The 19,869-nt window shown below is 41.4% G+C and overlaps 32 non-coding genes across 32 annotated transcripts; all 32 read left to right on the top strand.

Annotated features, from left to right (window-relative positions):
• Positions 1 to 95: 95 nt before the first annotated feature.
• Positions 96 to 214, top strand: LOC141303523 (5S ribosomal RNA). The gene has a single exon (XR_012343504.1). It is a non-coding gene; the product is annotated as a 5S ribosomal RNA (ribosomal RNA).
• Positions 215 to 298: 84 nt separating this feature from the next.
• Positions 299 to 417, top strand: LOC141302560 (5S ribosomal RNA). Its single transcript, XR_012342547.1, has one exon. It is a non-coding gene; the product is annotated as a 5S ribosomal RNA (ribosomal RNA).
• A 753-nt stretch (positions 418 to 1,170) lies between these two features.
• LOC141302558 (5S ribosomal RNA) lies at positions 1,171 to 1,289 on the top strand. Its single transcript, XR_012342545.1, has one exon. It is a non-coding gene; the product is annotated as a 5S ribosomal RNA (ribosomal RNA).
• A 753-nt stretch (positions 1,290 to 2,042) lies between these two features.
• LOC141302557 (5S ribosomal RNA) lies at positions 2,043 to 2,161 on the top strand. The gene has a single exon (XR_012342544.1). It is a non-coding gene; the product is annotated as a 5S ribosomal RNA (ribosomal RNA).
• An 83-nt stretch (positions 2,162 to 2,244) lies between these two features.
• On the top strand, positions 2,245 to 2,363 carry LOC141302556 (5S ribosomal RNA). The gene has a single exon (XR_012342543.1). It is a non-coding gene; the product is annotated as a 5S ribosomal RNA (ribosomal RNA).
• Positions 2,364 to 3,116: 753 nt separating this feature from the next.
• Positions 3,117 to 3,235, top strand: LOC141302555 (5S ribosomal RNA). The gene has a single exon (XR_012342541.1). It is a non-coding gene; the product is annotated as a 5S ribosomal RNA (ribosomal RNA).
• Positions 3,236 to 3,988: 753 nt separating this feature from the next.
• Positions 3,989 to 4,107, top strand: LOC141302554 (5S ribosomal RNA). Its single transcript, XR_012342540.1, has one exon. It is a non-coding gene; the product is annotated as a 5S ribosomal RNA (ribosomal RNA).
• Positions 4,108 to 4,191: 84 nt separating this feature from the next.
• LOC141302553 (5S ribosomal RNA) lies at positions 4,192 to 4,310 on the top strand. The gene has a single exon (XR_012342539.1). It is a non-coding gene; the product is annotated as a 5S ribosomal RNA (ribosomal RNA).
• Positions 4,311 to 5,063: 753 nt separating this feature from the next.
• Positions 5,064 to 5,182, top strand: LOC141303397 (5S ribosomal RNA). Its single transcript, XR_012343377.1, has one exon. It is a non-coding gene; the product is annotated as a 5S ribosomal RNA (ribosomal RNA).
• An 84-nt stretch (positions 5,183 to 5,266) lies between these two features.
• Positions 5,267 to 5,385, top strand: LOC141302552 (5S ribosomal RNA). Its single transcript, XR_012342538.1, has one exon. It is a non-coding gene; the product is annotated as a 5S ribosomal RNA (ribosomal RNA).
• A 753-nt stretch (positions 5,386 to 6,138) lies between these two features.
• Positions 6,139 to 6,257, top strand: LOC141303522 (5S ribosomal RNA). The gene has a single exon (XR_012343503.1). It is a non-coding gene; the product is annotated as a 5S ribosomal RNA (ribosomal RNA).
• An 84-nt stretch (positions 6,258 to 6,341) lies between these two features.
• On the top strand, positions 6,342 to 6,460 carry LOC141302551 (5S ribosomal RNA). Its single transcript, XR_012342537.1, has one exon. It is a non-coding gene; the product is annotated as a 5S ribosomal RNA (ribosomal RNA).
• Positions 6,461 to 7,213: 753 nt separating this feature from the next.
• Positions 7,214 to 7,332, top strand: LOC141302549 (5S ribosomal RNA). The gene has a single exon (XR_012342536.1). It is a non-coding gene; the product is annotated as a 5S ribosomal RNA (ribosomal RNA).
• A 753-nt stretch (positions 7,333 to 8,085) lies between these two features.
• LOC141302548 (5S ribosomal RNA) lies at positions 8,086 to 8,204 on the top strand. Its single transcript, XR_012342535.1, has one exon. It is a non-coding gene; the product is annotated as a 5S ribosomal RNA (ribosomal RNA).
• Positions 8,205 to 8,287: 83 nt separating this feature from the next.
• LOC141302546 (5S ribosomal RNA) lies at positions 8,288 to 8,406 on the top strand. Its single transcript, XR_012342533.1, has one exon. It is a non-coding gene; the product is annotated as a 5S ribosomal RNA (ribosomal RNA).
• Positions 8,407 to 9,159: 753 nt separating this feature from the next.
• LOC141302545 (5S ribosomal RNA) lies at positions 9,160 to 9,278 on the top strand. Its single transcript, XR_012342532.1, has one exon. It is a non-coding gene; the product is annotated as a 5S ribosomal RNA (ribosomal RNA).
• Positions 9,279 to 10,031: 753 nt separating this feature from the next.
• On the top strand, positions 10,032 to 10,150 carry LOC141302544 (5S ribosomal RNA). The gene has a single exon (XR_012342530.1). It is a non-coding gene; the product is annotated as a 5S ribosomal RNA (ribosomal RNA).
• Positions 10,151 to 10,234: 84 nt separating this feature from the next.
• Positions 10,235 to 10,353, top strand: LOC141302543 (5S ribosomal RNA). The gene has a single exon (XR_012342529.1). It is a non-coding gene; the product is annotated as a 5S ribosomal RNA (ribosomal RNA).
• Positions 10,354 to 11,106: 753 nt separating this feature from the next.
• On the top strand, positions 11,107 to 11,225 carry LOC141303395 (5S ribosomal RNA). Its single transcript, XR_012343375.1, has one exon. It is a non-coding gene; the product is annotated as a 5S ribosomal RNA (ribosomal RNA).
• Positions 11,226 to 11,309: 84 nt separating this feature from the next.
• On the top strand, positions 11,310 to 11,428 carry LOC141302542 (5S ribosomal RNA). Its single transcript, XR_012342528.1, has one exon. It is a non-coding gene; the product is annotated as a 5S ribosomal RNA (ribosomal RNA).
• A 753-nt stretch (positions 11,429 to 12,181) lies between these two features.
• Positions 12,182 to 12,300, top strand: LOC141302541 (5S ribosomal RNA). The gene has a single exon (XR_012342527.1). It is a non-coding gene; the product is annotated as a 5S ribosomal RNA (ribosomal RNA).
• Positions 12,301 to 13,053: 753 nt separating this feature from the next.
• Positions 13,054 to 13,172, top strand: LOC141302540 (5S ribosomal RNA). Its single transcript, XR_012342526.1, has one exon. It is a non-coding gene; the product is annotated as a 5S ribosomal RNA (ribosomal RNA).
• Positions 13,173 to 13,255: 83 nt separating this feature from the next.
• Positions 13,256 to 13,374, top strand: LOC141302538 (5S ribosomal RNA). The gene has a single exon (XR_012342525.1). It is a non-coding gene; the product is annotated as a 5S ribosomal RNA (ribosomal RNA).
• A 753-nt stretch (positions 13,375 to 14,127) lies between these two features.
• On the top strand, positions 14,128 to 14,246 carry LOC141302537 (5S ribosomal RNA). The gene has a single exon (XR_012342524.1). It is a non-coding gene; the product is annotated as a 5S ribosomal RNA (ribosomal RNA).
• Positions 14,247 to 14,999: 753 nt separating this feature from the next.
• On the top strand, positions 15,000 to 15,118 carry LOC141302536 (5S ribosomal RNA). The gene has a single exon (XR_012342523.1). It is a non-coding gene; the product is annotated as a 5S ribosomal RNA (ribosomal RNA).
• Positions 15,119 to 15,202: 84 nt separating this feature from the next.
• Positions 15,203 to 15,321, top strand: LOC141302534 (5S ribosomal RNA). Its single transcript, XR_012342521.1, has one exon. It is a non-coding gene; the product is annotated as a 5S ribosomal RNA (ribosomal RNA).
• Positions 15,322 to 16,074: 753 nt separating this feature from the next.
• Positions 16,075 to 16,193, top strand: LOC141303394 (5S ribosomal RNA). Its single transcript, XR_012343374.1, has one exon. It is a non-coding gene; the product is annotated as a 5S ribosomal RNA (ribosomal RNA).
• An 84-nt stretch (positions 16,194 to 16,277) lies between these two features.
• On the top strand, positions 16,278 to 16,396 carry LOC141302533 (5S ribosomal RNA). Its single transcript, XR_012342519.1, has one exon. It is a non-coding gene; the product is annotated as a 5S ribosomal RNA (ribosomal RNA).
• Positions 16,397 to 17,149: 753 nt separating this feature from the next.
• Positions 17,150 to 17,268, top strand: LOC141302532 (5S ribosomal RNA). Its single transcript, XR_012342518.1, has one exon. It is a non-coding gene; the product is annotated as a 5S ribosomal RNA (ribosomal RNA).
• Positions 17,269 to 18,021: 753 nt separating this feature from the next.
• On the top strand, positions 18,022 to 18,140 carry LOC141303564 (5S ribosomal RNA). Its single transcript, XR_012343544.1, has one exon. It is a non-coding gene; the product is annotated as a 5S ribosomal RNA (ribosomal RNA).
• A 753-nt stretch (positions 18,141 to 18,893) lies between these two features.
• Positions 18,894 to 19,012, top strand: LOC141302531 (5S ribosomal RNA). Its single transcript, XR_012342517.1, has one exon. It is a non-coding gene; the product is annotated as a 5S ribosomal RNA (ribosomal RNA).
• Positions 19,013 to 19,096: 84 nt separating this feature from the next.
• Positions 19,097 to 19,215, top strand: LOC141302530 (5S ribosomal RNA). The gene has a single exon (XR_012342516.1). It is a non-coding gene; the product is annotated as a 5S ribosomal RNA (ribosomal RNA).
• Positions 19,216 to 19,869: the final 654 nt, after the last annotated feature.

Here is a 19,869-nt window from a genome sequence, read left to right as displayed (position 1 = left end):
TGCTGTAAGCTTTTGCCTTTTCTTCACTATTTATATAATATGCTGGCTTTTACGGAGGCTGATCTTTAAATAGCCCACTTTTTGGAGCAGCCCTCACTTACGGCCATACTGCGCTGAGAGCGCCCGATCTCGTCTGATCTCGGAAGCTAAGCAGCGTCGGGCCTGCTTAGTACTTGGATGGGAGACCGCCTGGGAATACCAGGTGCTGTAAGCTTTTGCCTTTTCTTCACTATTTATATAATATGCTGGCTTTTACGGAGGCTGATCTTTAAATAGCCCACTTTTTGGAGCAGCCCTCGCTTACGGCCATACCGCGCTGAGAGCGCCCGATCTCGTCTGATCTCGGAAGCTAAGCAGCGTCGGGCCTGCTTAGTACTTGGATGGGAGACCGCCTGGGAATACCAGGTGCTGTAAGCTTTTGCCTTTTCTTCACTATTTATATAATATGCTGGCTTTTAGAAAGACGTGTTTTACCGCTCTATTTATTACAATCATTTAAATGTATTATAGAGTTTTAAGTGTTTTACATGTTTTTTAGGCCATTTTATTACTCTTAACATTTTAAGTGAGTGTGTGTCTTTAAAAAATGGATGGTTGGCCTGCCATGTGACTAGACACATGACAGGAAGCAGGAAGTACAACTGTATAAGAGAGCAGCATGACAAACAAAGGACAGTCACCAAACTGTTGGATTGAGGAGTTGCTAATTTTAGAGCTCACCTTTCCATTCACCACCTGCAAACTTTGGATTACACTTTCTGTGGATTGTATATACACCGGTGGACACTCACATTGGACTTATCAACACACTGGGATTCTTGGACTGTTTTTAGGGTATGGACAAATGAACTGTATTCTTTTAACAGCGTTTACCTCGTTTTATCGTGTTGTTTTAAAGTCTTTTATGTGAACCTTGTAAATAAACCAAATCTATTTAAACCAATCTTCTTTTATGTCTCATTCTTTTAACCACTAGTCATCTCTCACAGTTAAATCTGACCCCATTTTAGTCTTGTAACTCGGCTGATAAGGCCGATTGTTACACTTGGATGGGAGACCGCCTGGGATTACCAGGTGCTGTAAGCTTTTGCCTTTTCTTCACTATTTATATAATATGCTGGCTTTTACGGAGGCTGATCTTTAAATAGCCCACTTTTTGGAGCAGCCCTCGCTTACGGCCATACCGCGCTGAGAGCGCCCGATCTCGTCTGATCTCGGAAGCTAAGCAGCGTCGGGCCTGCTTAGTACTTGGATGGGAGACCGCCTGGGAATACCAGGTGCTGTAAGCTTTTGCCTTTTCTTCACTATTTATATAATATGCTGGCTTTTAGAAAGACGTGTTTTACCGCTCTATTTATTACAATCATTTAAATGTATTATAGAGTTTTAAGTGTTTTACATGTTTTTTAGGCCATTTTATTACTCTTAACATTTTAAGTGAGTGTGCGTCTTTAAAAAATGGATGGTTGGCCTGCCATGTGACTAGACACATGACAGGAAGCAGGAAGTACAACTGTATAAGAGAGCAGCATGACAAACAAAGGACAGTCACCAAACTGTTGGATTGAGGAGTTGCTAATTTTAGAGCTCACCTTTCCATTCACCACCTGCAAACTTTGGATTACACTTTCTGTGGATTGTATATACACCGGTGGACACTCACATTGGACTTATCAACACACTGGGATTCTTGGACTGTTTTTAGGGTATGGACAAATGAACTGTATTCTTTTAACAGCGTTTACCTCGTTTTATCGTGTTGTTTTAAAGTCTTTTATGTGAACCTTGTAAATAAACCAAATCTATTTAAACCAATCTTCTTTTATGTCTCATTCTTTTAACCACTAGTCATCTCTCACAGTTAAATCTGACCCCATTTTAGTCTTGTAACTCGGCTGATAAGGCCGATTGTTACACTTGGATGGGAGACCGCCTGGGATTACCAGGTGCTGTAAGCTTTTGCCTTTTCTTCACTATTTATATAATATGCTGGCTTTCACGGAGGCTGATCTTTAAATAGCCCACTTTTTGGAGCAGCCCTCGCTTACGGCCATACCGCGCTGAGAGCGCCCGATCTCGTCTGATCTCGGAAGCTAAGCAGCGTCGGGCCTGCTTAGTACTTGGATGGGAGACCGCCTGGGAATACCAGGTGCTGTAAGCTTTTGCCTTTTCTTCACTATTTATATAATATGCTGGCTTTACGGAGGCTGATCTTTAAATAGCCCACTTTTTGGAGCAGCCCTCGCTTACGGCCATACCGCGCTGAGAGCGCCCGATCTCGTCTGATCTCGGAAGCTAAGCAGCGTCGGGCCTGCTTAGTACTTGGATGGGAGACCGCCTGGGAATACCAGGTGCTGTAAGCTTTTGCCTTTTCTTCACTATTTATATAATATGCTGGCTTTTAGAAAGACGTGTTTTACCGCTCTATTTATTACAATCATTTAAATGTATTATAGAGTTTTAAGTGTTTTACATGTTTTTTAGGCCATTTTATTACTCTTAACATTTTAAGTGAGTGTGTGTCTTTAAAAAATGGATGGTTGGCCTGCCATGTGACTAGACACATGACAGGAAGCAGGAAGTACAACTGTATAAGAGAGCAGCATGACAAACAAAGGACAGTCACCAAACTGTTGGATTGAGGAGTTGCTAATTTTAGAGCTCACCTTTCCATTCACCACCTGCAAACTTTGGATTACACTTTCTGTGGATTGTATATACACCGGTGGACACTCACATTGGACTTATCAACACACTGGGATTCTTGGACTGTTTTTAGGGTATGGACAAATGAACTGTATTCTTTTAACAGCGTTTACCTCGTTTTATCGTGTTGTTTTAAAGTCTTTTATGTGAACCTTGTAAATAAACCAAATCTATTTAAACCAATCTTCTTTTATGTCTCATTCTTTTAACCACTAGTCATCTCTCACAGTTAAATCTGACCCCATTTTAGTCTTGTAACTCGGCTGATAAGGCCGATTGTTACACTTGGATGGGAGACCGCCTGGGATTACCAGGTGCTGTAAGCTTTTGCCTTTTCTTCACTATTTATATAATATGCTGGCTTTTACGGAGGCTGATCTTTAAATAGCCCACTTTTTGGAGCAGCCCTCGCTTACGGCCATACCGCGCTGAGAGCGCCCGATCTCGTCTGATCTCGGAAGCTAAGCAGCGTCGGGCCTGCTTAGTACTTGGATGGGAGACCGCCTGGGAATACCAGGTGCTGTAAGCTTTTGCCTTTTCTTCACTATTTATATAATATGCTGGCTTTTAGAAAGACGTGTTTTACCGCTCTATTTATTACAATCATTTAAATGTATTATAGAGTTTTAAGTGTTTTACATGTTTTTTAGGCCATTTTATTACTCTTAACATTTTAAGTGAGTGTGTGTCTTTAAAAAATGGATGGTTGGCCTGCCATGTGACTAGACACATGACAGGAAGCAGGAAGTACAACTGTATAAGAGAGCAGCATGACAAACAAAGGACAGTCACCAAACTGTTGGATTGAGGAGTTGCTAATTTTAGAGCTCACCTTTCCATTCACCACCTGCAAACTTTGGATTACACTTTCTGTGGATTGTATATACACCGGTGGACACTCACATTGGACTTATCAACACACTGGGATTCTTGGACTGTTTTTAGGGTATGGACAAATGAACTGTATTCTTTTAACAGCGTTTACCTCGTTTTATCGTGTTGTTTTAAAGTCTTTTATGTGAACCTTGTAAATAAACCAAATCTATTTAAACCAATCTTCTTTTATGTCTCATTCTTTTAACCACTAGTCATCTCTCACAGTTAAATCTGATCCCATTTTAGTCTTGTAACTCGACTGATAAGGCCGATTGTTACACTTGGATGGGAGACCGCCTGGGAATACCAGGTGCTGTAAGCTTTTGCCTTTTCTTCACTATTTATATAATATGCTGGCTTTTACGGAGGCTGATCTTTAAATAGCCCACTTTTTGGAGCAGCCCTCGCTTACGGCCATACCGCGCTGAGAGCGCCCGATCTCGTCTGATCTCGGAAGCTAAGCAGCGTCGGGCCTGCTTAGTACTTGGATGGGAGACCGCCTGGGAATACCAGGTGCTGTAAGCTTTTGCCTTTTCTTCACTATTTATATAATATGCTGGCTTTTACGGAGGCTGATCTTTAAATAGCCCACTTTTTGGAGCAGCCCTCGCTTACGGCCATACCGCGCTGAGAGCGCCCGATCTCGTCTGATCTCGGAAGCTAAGCAGCGTCGGGCCTGCTTAGTACTTGGATGGGAGACCGCCTGGGAATACCAGGTGCTGTAAGCTTTTGCCTTTTCTTCACTATTTATATAATATGCTGGCTTTTAGAAAGACGTGTTTTACCGCTCTATTTATTACAATCATTTAAATGTATTATAGAGTTTTAAGTGTTTTACATGTTTTTTAGGCCATTTTATTACTCTTAACATTTTAAGTGAGTGTGTGTCTTTAAAAAATGGATGGTTGGCCTGCCATGTGACTAGACACATGACAGGAAGCAGGAAGTACAACTGTATAAGAGAGCAGCATGACAAACAAAGGACAGTCACCAAACTGTTGGATTGAGGAGTTGCTAATTTTAGAGCTCACCTTTCCATTCACCACCTGCAAACTTTGGATTACACTTTCTGTGGATTGTATATACACCGGTGGACACTCACATTGGACTTATCAACACACTGGGATTCTTGGACTGTTTTTAGGGTATGGACAAATGAACTGTATTCTTTTAACAGCGTTTACCTCGTTTTATCGTGTTGTTTTAAAGTCTTTTATGTGAACCTTGTAAATAAACCAAATCTATTTAAACCAATCTTCTTTTATGTCTCATTCTTTTAACCACTAGTCATCTCTCACAGTTAAATCTGACCCCATTTTAGTCTTGTAACTCGGCTGATAAGGCCAATTGTTACACTTGGATGGGAGACCGCCTGGGATTACCAGGTGCTGTAAGCTTTTGCCTTTTCTTCACTATTTATATAATATGCTGGCTTTTACGGAGGCTGATCTTTAAATAGCCCACTTTTTGGAGCAGCCCTCGCTTACGGCCATACCCTGCTGAGAGCGCCCGATCTCGTCTGATCTCGGAAGCTAAGCAGCGTCGGGCCTGCTTAGTACTTGGATGGGAGACCGCCTGGGAATACCAGGTGCTGTAAGCTTTTGCCTTTTCTTCACTATTTATATAATATGCTGGCTTTTACGGAGGCTGATCTTTAAATAGCCCACTTTTTGGAGCAGCCCTCGCTTACGGCCATACCGCGCTGAGAGCGCCCGATCTCGTCTGATCTCGGAAGCTAAGCAGCGTCGGGCCTGCTTAGTACTTGGATGGGAGACCGCCTGGGAATACCAGGTGCTGTAAGCTTTTGCCTTTTCTTCACTATTTATATAATATGCTGGCTTTTAGAAAGACGTGTTTTACCGCTCTATTTATTACAATCATTTAAATGTATTATAGAGTTTTAAGTGTTTTACATGTTTTTTAGGCCATTTTATTACTCTTAACATTTTAAGTGAGTGTGTGTCTTTAAAAAATGGATGGTTGGCCTGCCATGTGACTAGACACATGACAGGAAGCAGGAAGTACAACTGTATAAGAGAGCAGCATGACAAACAAAGGACAGTCACCAAACTGTTGGATTGAGGAGTTGCTAATTTTAGAGCTCACCTTTCCATTCACCACCTGCAAACTTTGGATTACACTTTCTGTGGATTGTATATACACCGGTGGACACTCACATTGGACTTATCAACACACTGGGATTCTTGGACTGTTTTTAGGGTATGGACAAATGAACTGTATTCTTTTAACAGCGTTTACCTCGTTTTATCGTGTTGTTTTAAAGTCTTTTATGTGAACCTTGTAAATAAACCAAATCTATTTAAACCAATCTTCTTTTATGTCTCATTCTTTTAACCACTAGTCATCTCTCACAGTTAAATCTGACCCCATTTTAGTCTTGTAACTCGGCTGATAAGGCCGATTGTTACACTTGGATGGGAGACCGCCTGGGATTACCAGGTGCTGTAAGCTTTTGCCTTTTCTTCACTATTTATATAATATGCTGGCTTTTACGGAGGCTGATCTTTAAATAGCCCACTTTTTGGAGCAGCCCTCACTTACGGCCATACTGCGCTGAGAGCGCCCGATCTCGTCTGATCTCGGAAGCTAAGCAGCGTCGGGCCTGCTTAGTACTTGGATGGGAGACCGCCTGGGAATACCAGGTGCTGTAAGCTTTTGCCTTTTCTTCACTATTTATATAATATGCTGGCTTTTACGGAGGCTGATCTTTAAATAGCCCACTTTTTGGAGCAGCCCTCGCTTACGGCCATACCGCGCTGAGAGCGCCCGATCTCGTCTGATCTCGGAAGCTAAGCAGCGTCGGGCCTGCTTAGTACTTGGATGGGAGACCGCCTGGGAATACCAGGTGCTGTAAGCTTTTGCCTTTTCTTCACTATTTATATAATATGCTGGCTTTTAGAAAGACGTGTTTTACCGCTCTATTTATTACAATCATTTAAATGTATTATAGAGTTTTAAGTGTTTTACATGTTTTTTAGGCCATTTTATTACTCTTAACATTTTAAGTGAGTGTGTGTCTTTAAAAAATGGATGGTTGGCCTGCCATGTGACTAGACACATGACAGGAAGCAGGAAGTACAACTGTATAAGAGAGCAGCATGACAAACAAAGGACAGTCACCAAACTGTTGGATTGAGGAGTTGCTAATTTTAGAGCTCACCTTTCCATTCACCACCTGCAAACTTTGGATTACACTTTCTGTGGATTGTATATACACCGGTGGACACTCACATTGGACTTATCAACACACTGGGATTCTTGGACTGTTTTTAGGGTATGGACAAATGAACTGTATTCTTTTAACAGCGTTTACCTCGTTTTATCGTGTTGTTTTAAAGTCTTTTATGTGAACCTTGTAAATAAACCAAATCTATTTAAACCAATCTTCTTTTATGTCTCATTCTTTTAACCACTAGTCATCTCTCACAGTTAAATCTGACCCCATTTTAGTCTTGTAACTCGGCTGATAAGGCCGATTGTTACACTTGGATGGGAGACCGCCTGGGATTACCAGGTGCTGTAAGCTTTTGCCTTTTCTTCACTATTTATATAATATGCTGGCTTTTACGGAGGCTGATCTTTAAATAGCCCACTTTTTGGAGCAGCCCTCGCTTACGGCCATACCGCGCTGAGAGCGCCCGATCTCGTCTGATCTCGGAAGCTAAGCAGCGTCGGGCCTGCTTAGTACTTGGATGGGAGACCGCCTGGGAATACCAGGTGCTGTAAGCTTTTGCCTTTTCTTCACTATTTATATAATATGCTGGCTTTTAGAAAGACGTGTTTTACCGCTCTATTTATTACAATCATTTAAATGTATTATAGAGTTTTAAGTGTTTTACATGTTTTTTAGGCCATTTTATTACTCTTAACATTTTAAGTGAGTGTGCGTCTTTAAAAAATGGATGGTTGGCCTGCCATGTGACTAGACACATGACAGGAAGCAGGAAGTACAACTGTATAAGAGAGCAGCATGACAAACAAAGGACAGTCACCAAACTGTTGGATTGAGGAGTTGCTAATTTTAGAGCTCACCTTTCCATTCACCACCTGCAAACTTTGGATTACACTTTCTGTGGATTGTATATACACCGGTGGACACTCACATTGGACTTATCAACACACTGGGATTCTTGGACTGTTTTTAGGGTATGGACAAATGAACTGTATTCTTTTAACAGCGTTTACCTCGTTTTATCGTGTTGTTTTAAAGTCTTTTATGTGAACCTTGTAAATAAACCAAATCTATTTAAACCAATCTTCTTTTATGTCTCATTCTTTTAACCACTAGTCATCTCTCACAGTTAAATCTGACCCCATTTTAGTCTTGTAACTCGGCTGATAAGGCCGATTGTTACACTTGGATGGGAGACCGCCTGGGATTACCAGGTGCTGTAAGCTTTTGCCTTTTCTTCACTATTTATATAATATGCTGGCTTTCACGGAGGCTGATCTTTAAATAGCCCACTTTTTGGAGCAGCCCTCGCTTACGGCCATACCGCGCTGAGAGCGCCCGATCTCGTCTGATCTCGGAAGCTAAGCAGCGTCGGGCCTGCTTAGTACTTGGATGGGAGACCGCCTGGGAATACCAGGTGCTGTAAGCTTTTGCCTTTTCTTCACTATTTATATAATATGCTGGCTTTACGGAGGCTGATCTTTAAATAGCCCACTTTTTGGAGCAGCCCTCGCTTACGGCCATACCGCGCTGAGAGCGCCCGATCTCGTCTGATCTCGGAAGCTAAGCAGCGTCGGGCCTGCTTAGTACTTGGATGGGAGACCGCCTGGGAATACCAGGTGCTGTAAGCTTTTGCCTTTTCTTCACTATTTATATAATATGCTGGCTTTTAGAAAGACGTGTTTTACCGCTCTATTTATTACAATCATTTAAATGTATTATAGAGTTTTAAGTGTTTTACATGTTTTTTAGGCCATTTTATTACTCTTAACATTTTAAGTGAGTGTGTGTCTTTAAAAAATGGATGGTTGGCCTGCCATGTGACTAGACACATGACAGGAAGCAGGAAGTACAACTGTATAAGAGAGCAGCATGACAAACAAAGGACAGTCACCAAACTGTTGGATTGAGGAGTTGCTAATTTTAGAGCTCACCTTTCCATTCACCACCTGCAAACTTTGGATTACACTTTCTGTGGATTGTATATACACCGGTGGACACTCACATTGGACTTATCAACACACTGGGATTCTTGGACTGTTTTTAGGGTATGGACAAATGAACTGTATTCTTTTAACAGCGTTTACCTCGTTTTATCGTGTTGTTTTAAAGTCTTTTATGTGAACCTTGTAAATAAACCAAATCTATTTAAACCAATCTTCTTTTATGTCTCATTCTTTTAACCACTAGTCATCTCTCACAGTTAAATCTGACCCCATTTTAGTCTTGTAACTCGGCTGATAAGGCCGATTGTTACACTTGGATGGGAGACCGCCTGGGATTACCAGGTGCTGTAAGCTTTTGCCTTTTCTTCACTATTTATATAATATGCTGGCTTTTACGGAGGCTGATCTTTAAATAGCCCACTTTTTGGAGCAGCCCTCGCTTACGGCCATACCGCGCTGAGAGCGCCCGATCTCGTCTGATCTCGGAAGCTAAGCAGCGTCGGGCCTGCTTAGTACTTGGATGGGAGACCGCCTGGGAATACCAGGTGCTGTAAGCTTTTGCCTTTTCTTCACTATTTATATAATATGCTGGCTTTTAGAAAGACGTGTTTTACCGCTCTATTTATTACAATCATTTAAATGTATTATAGAGTTTTAAGTGTTTTACATGTTTTTTAGGCCATTTTATTACTCTTAACATTTTAAGTGAGTGTGTGTCTTTAAAAAATGGATGGTTGGCCTGCCATGTGACTAGACACATGACAGGAAGCAGGAAGTACAACTGTATAAGAGAGCAGCATGACAAACAAAGGACAGTCACCAAACTGTTGGATTGAGGAGTTGCTAATTTTAGAGCTCACCTTTCCATTCACCACCTGCAAACTTTGGATTACACTTTCTGTGGATTGTATATACACCGGTGGACACTCACATTGGACTTATCAACACACTGGGATTCTTGGACTGTTTTTAGGGTATGGACAAATGAACTGTATTCTTTTAACAGCGTTTACCTCGTTTTATCGTGTTGTTTTAAAGTCTTTTATGTGAACCTTGTAAATAAACCAAATCTATTTAAACCAATCTTCTTTTATGTCTCATTCTTTTAACCACTAGTCATCTCTCACAGTTAAATCTGATCCCATTTTAGTCTTGTAACTCGACTGATAAGGCCGATTGTTACACTTGGATGGGAGACCGCCTGGGAATACCAGGTGCTGTAAGCTTTTGCCTTTTCTTCACTATTTATATAATATGCTGGCTTTTACGGAGGCTGATCTTTAAATAGCCCACTTTTTGGAGCAGCCCTCGCTTACGGCCATACCGCGCTGAGAGCGCCCGATCTCGTCTGATCTCGGAAGCTAAGCAGCGTCGGGCCTGCTTAGTACTTGGATGGGAGACCGCCTGGGAATACCAGGTGCTGTAAGCTTTTGCCTTTTCTTCACTATTTATATAATATGCTGGCTTTTACGGAGGCTGATCTTTAAATAGCCCACTTTTTGGAGCAGCCCTCGCTTACGGCCATACCGCGCTGAGAGCGCCCGATCTCGTCTGATCTCGGAAGCTAAGCAGCGTCGGGCCTGCTTAGTACTTGGATGGGAGACCGCCTGGGAATACCAGGTGCTGTAAGCTTTTGCCTTTTCTTCACTATTTATATAATATGCTGGCTTTTAGAAAGACGTGTTTTACCGCTCTATTTATTACAATCATTTAAATGTATTATAGAGTTTTAAGTGTTTTACATGTTTTTTAGGCCATTTTATTACTCTTAACATTTTAAGTGAGTGTGTGTCTTTAAAAAATGGATGGTTGGCCTGCCATGTGACTAGACACATGACAGGAAGCAGGAAGTACAACTGTATAAGAGAGCAGCATGACAAACAAAGGACAGTCACCAAACTGTTGGATTGAGGAGTTGCTAATTTTAGAGCTCACCTTTCCATTCACCACCTGCAAACTTTGGATTACACTTTCTGTGGATTGTATATACACCGGTGGACACTCACATTGGACTTATCAACACACTGGGATTCTTGGACTGTTTTTAGGGTATGGACAAATGAACTGTATTCTTTTAACAGCGTTTACCTCGTTTTATCGTGTTGTTTTAAAGTCTTTTATGTGAACCTTGTAAATAAACCAAATCTATTTAAACCAATCTTCTTTTATGTCTCATTCTTTTAACCACTAGTCATCTCTCACAGTTAAATCTGACCCCATTTTAGTCTTGTAACTCGGCTGATAAGGCCAATTGTTACACTTGGATGGGAGACCGCCTGGGATTACCAGGTGCTGTAAGCTTTTGCCTTTTCTTCACTATTTATATAATATGCTGGCTTTTACGGAGGCTGATCTTTAAATAGCCCACTTTTTGGAGCAGCCCTCGCTTACGGCCATACCCTGCTGAGAGCGCCCGATCTCGTCTGATCTCGGAAGCTAAGCAGCGTCGGGCCTGCTTAGTACTTGGATGGGAGACCGCCTGGGAATACCAGGTGCTGTAAGCTTTTGCCTTTTCTTCACTATTTATATAATATGCTGGCTTTTACGGAGGCTGATCTTTAAATAGCCCACTTTTTGGAGCAGCCCTCGCTTACGGCCATACCGCGCTGAGAGCGCCCGATCTCGTCTGATCTCGGAAGCTAAGCAGCGTCGGGCCTGCTTAGTACTTGGATGGGAGACCGCCTGGGAATACCAGGTGCTGTAAGCTTTTGCCTTTTCTTCACTATTTATATAATATGCTGGCTTTTAGAAAGACGTGTTTTACCGCTCTATTTATTACAATCATTTAAATGTATTATAGAGTTTTAAGAGTTTTACATGTTTTTTAGGCCATTTTATTACTCTTAACATTTTAAGTGAGTGTGTGTCTTTAAAAAATGGATGGTTGGCCTGCCATGTGACTAGACACATGACAGGAAGCAGGAAGTACAACTGTATAAGAGAGCAGCATGACAAACAAAGGACAGTCACCAAACTGTTGGATTGAGGAGTTGCTAATTTTAGAGCTCACCTTTCCATTCACCACCTGCAAACTTTGGATTACACTTTCTGTGGATTGTATATACACCGGTGGACACTCACATTGGACTTATCAACACACTGGGATTCTTGGACTGTTTTTAGGGTATGGACAAATGAACTGTATTCTTTTAACAGCGTTTACCTCGTTTTATCGTGTTGTTTTAAAGTCTTTTATGTGAACCTTGTAAATAAACCAAATCTATTTAAACCAATCTTCTTTTATGTCTCATTCTTTTAACCACTAGTCATCTCTCACAGTTAAATCTGACCCCATTTTAGTCTTGTAACTCGGCTGATAAGGCCGATTGTTACACTTGGATGGGAGACCGCCTGGGATTACCAGGTGCTGTAAGCTTTTGCCTTTTCTTCACTATTTATATAATATGCTGGCTTTTACGGAGGCTGATCTTTAAATAGCCCACTTTTTGGAGCAGCCCTCGCTTACGGCCATACCGCGCTGAGAGCGCCCGATCTCGTCTGATCTCGGAAGCTAAGCAGCGTCGGGCCTGCTTAGTACTTGGATGGGAGACCGCCTGGGAATACCAGGTGCTGTAAGCTTTTGCCTTTTCTTCACTATTTATATAATATGCTGGCTTTTAGAAAGACGTGTTTTACCGCTCTATTTATTACAATCATTTAAATGTATTATAGAGTTTTAAGTGTTTTACATGTTTTTTAGGCCATTTTATTACTCTTAACATTTTAAGTGAGTGTGCGTCTTTAAAAAATGGATGGTTGGCCTGCCATGTGACTAGACACATGACAGGAAGCAGGAAGTACAACTGTATAAGAGAGCAGCATGACAAACAAAGGACAGTCACCAAACTGTTGGATTGAGGAGTTGCTAATTTTAGAGCTCACCTTTCCATTCACCACCTGCAAACTTTGGATTACACTTTCTGTGGATTGTATATACACCGGTGGACACTCACATTGGACTTATCAACACACTGGGATTCTTGGACTGTTTTTAGGGTATGGACAAATGAACTGTATTCTTTTAACAGCGTTTACCTCGTTTTATCGTGTTGTTTTAAAGTCTTTTATGTGAACCTTGTAAATAAACCAAATCTATTTAAACCAATCTTCTTTTATGTCTCATTCTTTTAACCACTAGTCATCTCTCACAGTTAAATCTGACCCCATTTTAGTCTTGTAACTCGGCTGATAAGGCCGATTGTTACACTTGGATGGGAGACCGCCTGGGATTACCAGGTGCTGTAAGCTTTTGCCTTTTCTTCACTATTTATATAATATGCTGGCTTTCACGGAGGCTGATCTTTAAATAGCCCACTTTTTGGAGCAGCCCTCGCTTACGGCCATACCGCGCTGAGAGCGCCCGATCTCGTCTGATCTCGGAAGCTAAGCAGCGTCGGGCCTGCTTAGTACTTGGATGGGAGACCGCCTGGGAATACCAGGTGCTGTAAGCTTTTGCCTTTTCTTCACTATTTATATAATATGCTGGCTTTACGGAGGCTGATCTTTAAATAGCCCACTTTTTGGAGCAGCCCTCGCTTACGGCCATACCGCGCTGAGAGCGCCCGATCTCGTCTGATCTCGGAAGCTAAGCAGCGTCGGGCCTGCTTAGTACTTGGATGGGAGACCGCCTGGGAATACCAGGTGCTGTAAGCTTTTGCCTTTTCTTCACTATTTATATAATATGCTGGCTTTTAGAAAGACGTGTTTTACCGCTCTATTTATTACAATCATTTAAATGTATTATAGAGTTTTAAGTGTTTTACATGTTTTTTAGGCCATTTTATTACTCTTAACATTTTAAGTGAGTGTGTGTCTTTAAAAAATGGATGGTTGGCCTGCCATGTGACTAGACACATGACAGGAAGCAGGAAGTACAACTGTATAAGAGAGCAGCATGACAAACAAAGGACAGTCACCAAACTGTTGGATTGAGGAGTTGCTAATTTTAGAGCTCACCTTTCCATTCACCACCTGCAAACTTTGGATTACACTTTCTGTGGATTGTATATACACCGGTGGACACTCACATTGGACTTATCAACACACTGGGATTCTTGGACTGTTTTTAGGGTATGGACAAATGAACTGTATTCTTTTAACAGCGTTTACCTCGTTTTATCGTGTTGTTTTAAAGTCTTTTATGTGAACCTTGTAAATAAACCAAATCTATTTAAACCAATCTTCTTTTATGTCTCATTCTTTTAACCACTAGTCATCTCTCACAGTTAAATCTGACCCCATTTTAGTCTTGTAACTCGGCTGATAAGGCCGATTGTTACACTTGGATGGGAGACCGCCTGGGATTACCAGGTGCTGTAAGCTTTTGCCTTTTCTTCACTATTTATATAATATGCTGGCTTTTACGGAGGCTGATCTTTAAATAGCCCACTTTTTGGAGCAGCCCTCGCTTACGGCCATACCGCGCTGAGAGCGCCCGATCTCGTCTGATCTCGGAAGCTAAGCAGCGTCGGGCCTGCTTAGTACTTGGATGGGAGACCGCCTGGGAATACCAGGTGCTGTAAGCTTTTGCCTTTTCTTCACTATTTATATAATATGCTGGCTTTTAGAAAGACGTGTTTTACCGCTCTATTTATTACAATCATTTAAATGTATTATAGAGTTTTAAGTGTTTTACATGTTTTTTAGGCCATTTTATTACTCTTAACATTTTAAGTGAGTGTGTGTCTTTAAAAAATGGATGGTTGGCCTGCCATGTGACTAGACACATGACAGGAAGCAGGAAGTACAACTGTATAAGAGAGCAGCATGACAAACAAAGGACAGTCACCAAACTGTTGGATTGAGGAGTTGCTAATTTTAGAGCTCACCTTTCCATTCACCACCTGCAAACTTTGGATTACACTTTCTGTGGATTGTATATACACCGGTGGACACTCACATTGGACTTATCAACACACTGGGATTCTTGGACTGTTTTTAGGGTATGGACAAATGAACTGTATTCTTTTAACAGCGTTTACCTCGTTTTATCGTGTTGTTTTAAAGTCTTTTATGTGAACCTTGTAAATAAACCAAATCTATTTAAACCAATCTTCTTTTATGTCTCATTCTTTTAACCACTAGTCATCTCTCACAGTTAAATCTGATCCCATTTTAGTCTTGTAACTCGACTGATAAGGCCGATTGTTACACTTGGATGGGAGACCGCCTGGGAATACCAGGTGCTGTAAGCTTTTGCCTTTTCTTCACTATTTATATAATATGCTGGCTTTTACGGAGGCTGATCTTTAAATAGCCCACTTTTTGGAGCAGCCCTCGCTTACGGCCATACCGCGCTGAGAGCGCCCGATCTCGTCTGATCTCGGAAGCTAAGCAGCGTCGGGCCTGCTTAGTACTTGGATGGGAGACCGCCTGGGAATACCAGGTGCTGTAAGCTTTTGCCTTTTCTTCACTATTTATATAATATGCTGGCTTTTACGGAGGCTGATCTTTAAATAGCCCACTTTTTGGAGCAGCCCTCGCTTACGGCCATACCGCGCTGAGAGCGCCCGATCTCGTCTGATCTCGGAAGCTAAGCAGCGTCGGGCCTGCTTAGTACTTGGATGGGAGACCGCCTGGGAATACCAGGTGCTGTAAGCTTTTGCCTTTTCTTCACTATTTATATAATATGCTGGCTTTTAGAAAGACGTGTTTTACCGCTCTATTTATTACAATCATTTAAATGTATTATAGAGTTTTAAGTGTTTTACATGTTTTTTAGGCCATTTTATTACTCTTAACATTTTAAGTGAGTGTGTGTCTTTAAAAAATGGATGGTTGGCCTGCCATGTGACTAGACACATGACAGGAAGCAGGAAGTACAACTGTATAAGAGAGCAGCATGACAAACAAAGGACAGTCACCAAACTGTTGGATTGAGGAGTTGCTAATTTTAGAGCTCACCTTTCCATTCACCACCTGCAAACTTTGGATTACACTTTCTGTGGATTGTATATACACCGGTGGACACTCACATTGGACTTATCAACACACTGGGATTCTTGGACTGTTTTTAGGGTATGGACAAATGAACTGTATTCTTTTAACAGCGTTTACCTCGTTTTATCGTGTTGTTTTAAAGTCTTTTATGTGAACCTTGTAAATAAACCAAATCTATTTAAACCAATCTTCTTTTATGTCTCATTCTTTTAACCACTAGTCATCTCTCACAGTTAAATCTGACCCCATTTTAGTCTTGTAACTCGGCTGATAAGGCCAATTGTTACACTTGGATGGGAGACCGCCTGGGATTACCAGGTGCTGTAAGCTTTTGCCTTTTCTTCACTATTTATATAATATGCTGGCTTTTACGGAGGCTGATCTTTAAATAGCCCACTTTTTGGAGCAGCCCTCGCTTACGGCCATACCCTGCTGAGAGCGCCCGATCTCGTCTGATCTCGGAAGCTAAGCAGCGTCGGGCCTGCTTAGTACTTGGATGGGAGACCGCCTGGGAATACCAGGTGCTGTAAGCTTTTGCCTTTTCTTCACTATTTATATAATATGCTGGCTTTTACGGAGGCTGATCTTTAAATAGCCCACTTTTTGGAGCAGCCCTCGCTTACGGCCATACCGCGCTGAGAGCGCCCGATCTCGTCTGATCTCGGAAGCTAAGCAGCGTCGGGCCTGCTTAGTACTTGGATGGGAGACCGCCTGGGAATACCAGGTGCTGTAAGCTTTTGCCTTTTCTTCACTATTTATATAATATGCTGGCTTTTAGAAAGACGTGTTTTACCGCTCTATTTATTACAATCATTTAAATGTATTATAGAGTTTTAAGTGTTTTACATGTTTTTTAGGCCATTTTATTACTCTTAACATTTTAAGTGAGTGTGTGTCTTTAAAAAATGGATGGTTGGCCTGCCATGTGACTAGACACATGACAGGAAGCAGGAAGTACAACTGTATAAGAGAGCAGCATGACAAACAAAGGACAGTCACCAAACTGTTGGATTGAGGAGTTGCTAATTTTAGAGCTCACCTTTCCATTCACCACCTGCAAACTTTGGATTACACTTTCTGTGGATTGTATATACACCGGTGGACACTCACATTGGACTTATCAACACACTGGGATTCTTGGACTGTTTTTAGGGTATGGACAAATGAACTGTATTCTTTTAACAGCGTTTACCTCGTTTTATCGTGTTGTTTTAAAGTCTTTTATGTGAACCTTGTAAATAAACCAAATCTATTTAAACCAATCTTCTTTTATGTCTCATTCTTTTAACCACTAGTCATCTCTCACAGTTAAATCTGACCCCATTTTAGTCTTGTAACTCGGCTGATAAGGCCGATTGTTACACTTGGATGGGAGACCGCCTGGGATTACCAGGTGCTGTAAGCTTTTGCCTTTTCTTCACTATTTATATAATATGCTGGCTTTTACGGAGGCTGATCTTTAAATAGCCCACTTTTTGGAGCAGCCCTCGCTTACGGCCATACCGCGCTGAGAGCGCCCGATCTCGTCTGATCTCGGAAGCTAAGCAGCGTCGGGCCTGCTTAGTACTTGGATGGGAGACCGCCTGGGAATACCAGGTGCTGTAAGCTTTTGCCTTTTCTTCACTATTTATATAATATGCTGGCTTTTAGAAAGACGTGTTTTACCGCTCTATTTATTACAATCATTTAAATGTATTATAGAGTTTTAAGTGTTTTACATGTTTTTTAGGCCATTTTATTACTCTTAACATTTTAAGTGAGTGTGTGTCTTTAAAAAATGGATGGTTGGCCTGCCATGTGACTAGACACATGACAGGAAGCAGGAAGTACAACTGTATAAGAGAGCAGCATGACAAACAAAGGACAGTCACCAAACTGTTGGATTGAGGAGTTGCTAATTTTAGAGCTCACCTTTCCATTCACCACCTGCAAACTTTGGATTACACTTTCTGTGGATTGTATATACACCGGTGGACACTCACATTGGACTTATCAACACACTGGGATTCTTGGACTGTTTTTAGGGTATGGACAAATGAACTGTATTCTTTTAACAGCGTTTACCTCGTTTTATCGTGTTGTTTTAAAGTCTTTTATGTGAACCTTGTAAATAAACCAAATCTATTTAAACCAATCTTCTTTTATGTCTCATTCTTTTAACCACTAGTCATCTCTCACAGTTAAATCTGACCCCATTTTAGTCTTGTAACTCGGCTGATAAGGCCGATTGTTACACTTGGATGGGAGACCGCCTGGGATTACCAGGTGCTGTAAGCTTTTGCCTTTTCTTCACTATTTATATAATATGCTGGCTTTTACGGAGGCTGATCTTTAAATAGCCCACTTTTTGGAGCAGCCCTCGCTTACGGCCATACCGCGCTGAGAGCGCCCTATCTCGTCTGATCTCGGAAGCTAAGCAGCGTCGGGCCTGCTTAGTACTTGGATGGGAGACCGCCTGGGAATACCAGGTGCTGTAAGCTTTTGCCTTTTCTTCACTATTTATATAATATGCTGGCTTTTAGAAAGACGTGTTTTACCGCTCTATTTATTACAATCATTTAAATGTATTATAGAGTTTTAAGTGTTTTACATGTTTTTTAGGCCATTTTATTACTCTTAACATTTTAAGTGAGTGTGTGTCTATAAAAAATGGATGGTTGGCCTGCCATGTGACTAGACACATGACAGGAAGCAGGAAGTACAACTGTATAAGAGAGCAGCATGACAAACAAAGGACAGTCACCAAACTGTTGGATTGAGGAGTTGCTAATTTTAGAGCTCACCTTTCCATTCACCACCTGCAAACTTTGGATTACACTTTCTGTGGATTGTATATACACCGGTGGACACTCACATTGGACTTATCAACACACTGGGATTCTTGGACTGTTTTTAGGGTATGGACAAATGAACTGTATTCTTTTAACAGCGTTTACCTCGTTTTATCGTGTTGTTTTAAAGTCTTTTATGTGAACCTTGTAAATAAACCAAATCTATTTAAACCAATCTTCTTTTATGTCTCATTCTTTTAACCACTAGTCATCTCTCACAGTTAAATCTGATCCCATTTTAGTCTTGTAACTCGACTGATAAGGCCGATTGTTACACTTGGATGGGAGACCGCCTGGGAATACCAGGTGCTGTAAGCTTTTGCCTTTTCTTCACTATTTATATAATATGCTGGCTTTTACGGAGGCTGATCTTTAAATAGCCCACTTTTTGGAGCAGCCCTCGCTTACGGCCATACCGCGCTGAGAGCGCCCGATCTCGTCTGATCTCGGAAGCTAAGCAGCGTCGGGCCTGCTTAGTACTTGGATGGGAGACCGCCTGGGAATACCAGGTGCTGTAAGCTTTTGCCTTTTCTTCACTATTTATATAATATGCTGGCTTTTACGGAGGCTGATCTTTAAATAGCCCACTTTTTGGAGCAGCCCTCGCTTACGGCCATACCGCGCTGAGAGCGCCCGATCTCGTCTGATCTCGGAAGCTAAGCAGCGTCGGGCCTGCTTAGTACTTGGATGGGAGACCGCCTGGGAATACCAGGTGCTGTAAGCTTTTGCCTTTTCTTCACTATTTATATAATATGCTGGCTTTTAGAAAGACGTGTTTTACCGCTCTATTTATTACAATCATTTAAATGTATTATAGAGTTTTAAGTGTTTTACATGTTTTTTAGGCCATTTTATTACTCTTAACATTTTAAGTGAGTGTGTGTCTTTAAAAAATGGATGGTTGGCCTGCCATGTGACTAGACACATGACAGGAAGCAGGAAGTACAACTGTATAAGAGAGCAGCATGACAAACAAAGGACAGTCACCAAACTGTTGGATTGAGGAGTTGCTAATTTTAGAGCTCACCTTTCCATTCACCACCTGCAAACTTTGGATTACACTTTCTGTGGATTGTATATACACCGGTGGACACTCACATTGGACTTATCAACACACTGGGATTCTTGGACTGTTTTTAGGGTATGGACAAATGAACTGTATTCTTTTAACAGCGTTTACCTCGTTTTATCGTGTTGTTTTAAAGTCTTTTATGTGAACCTTGTAAATAAACCAAATCTATTTAAACCAATCTTCTTTTATGTCTCATTCTTTTAACCACTAGTCATCTCTCACAGTTAAATCTGACCCCATTTTAGTCTTGTAACTCGGCTGATAAGGCCGATTGTTACACTTGGATGGGAGACCGCCTGGGATTAC

The sequence above is a fragment of the Garra rufa genome, unplaced genomic scaffold (assembly GCF_049309525.1).
Source record: "Garra rufa unplaced genomic scaffold, GarRuf1.0 hap1_unplaced_001, whole genome shotgun sequence".
Lineage (NCBI taxonomy): Eukaryota > Metazoa > Chordata > Actinopteri > Cypriniformes > Cyprinidae > Garra > Garra rufa.
Note: the sequence above shows the minus strand (reverse complement) of the source record. Positions and strands in the feature narration are given on the sequence as shown.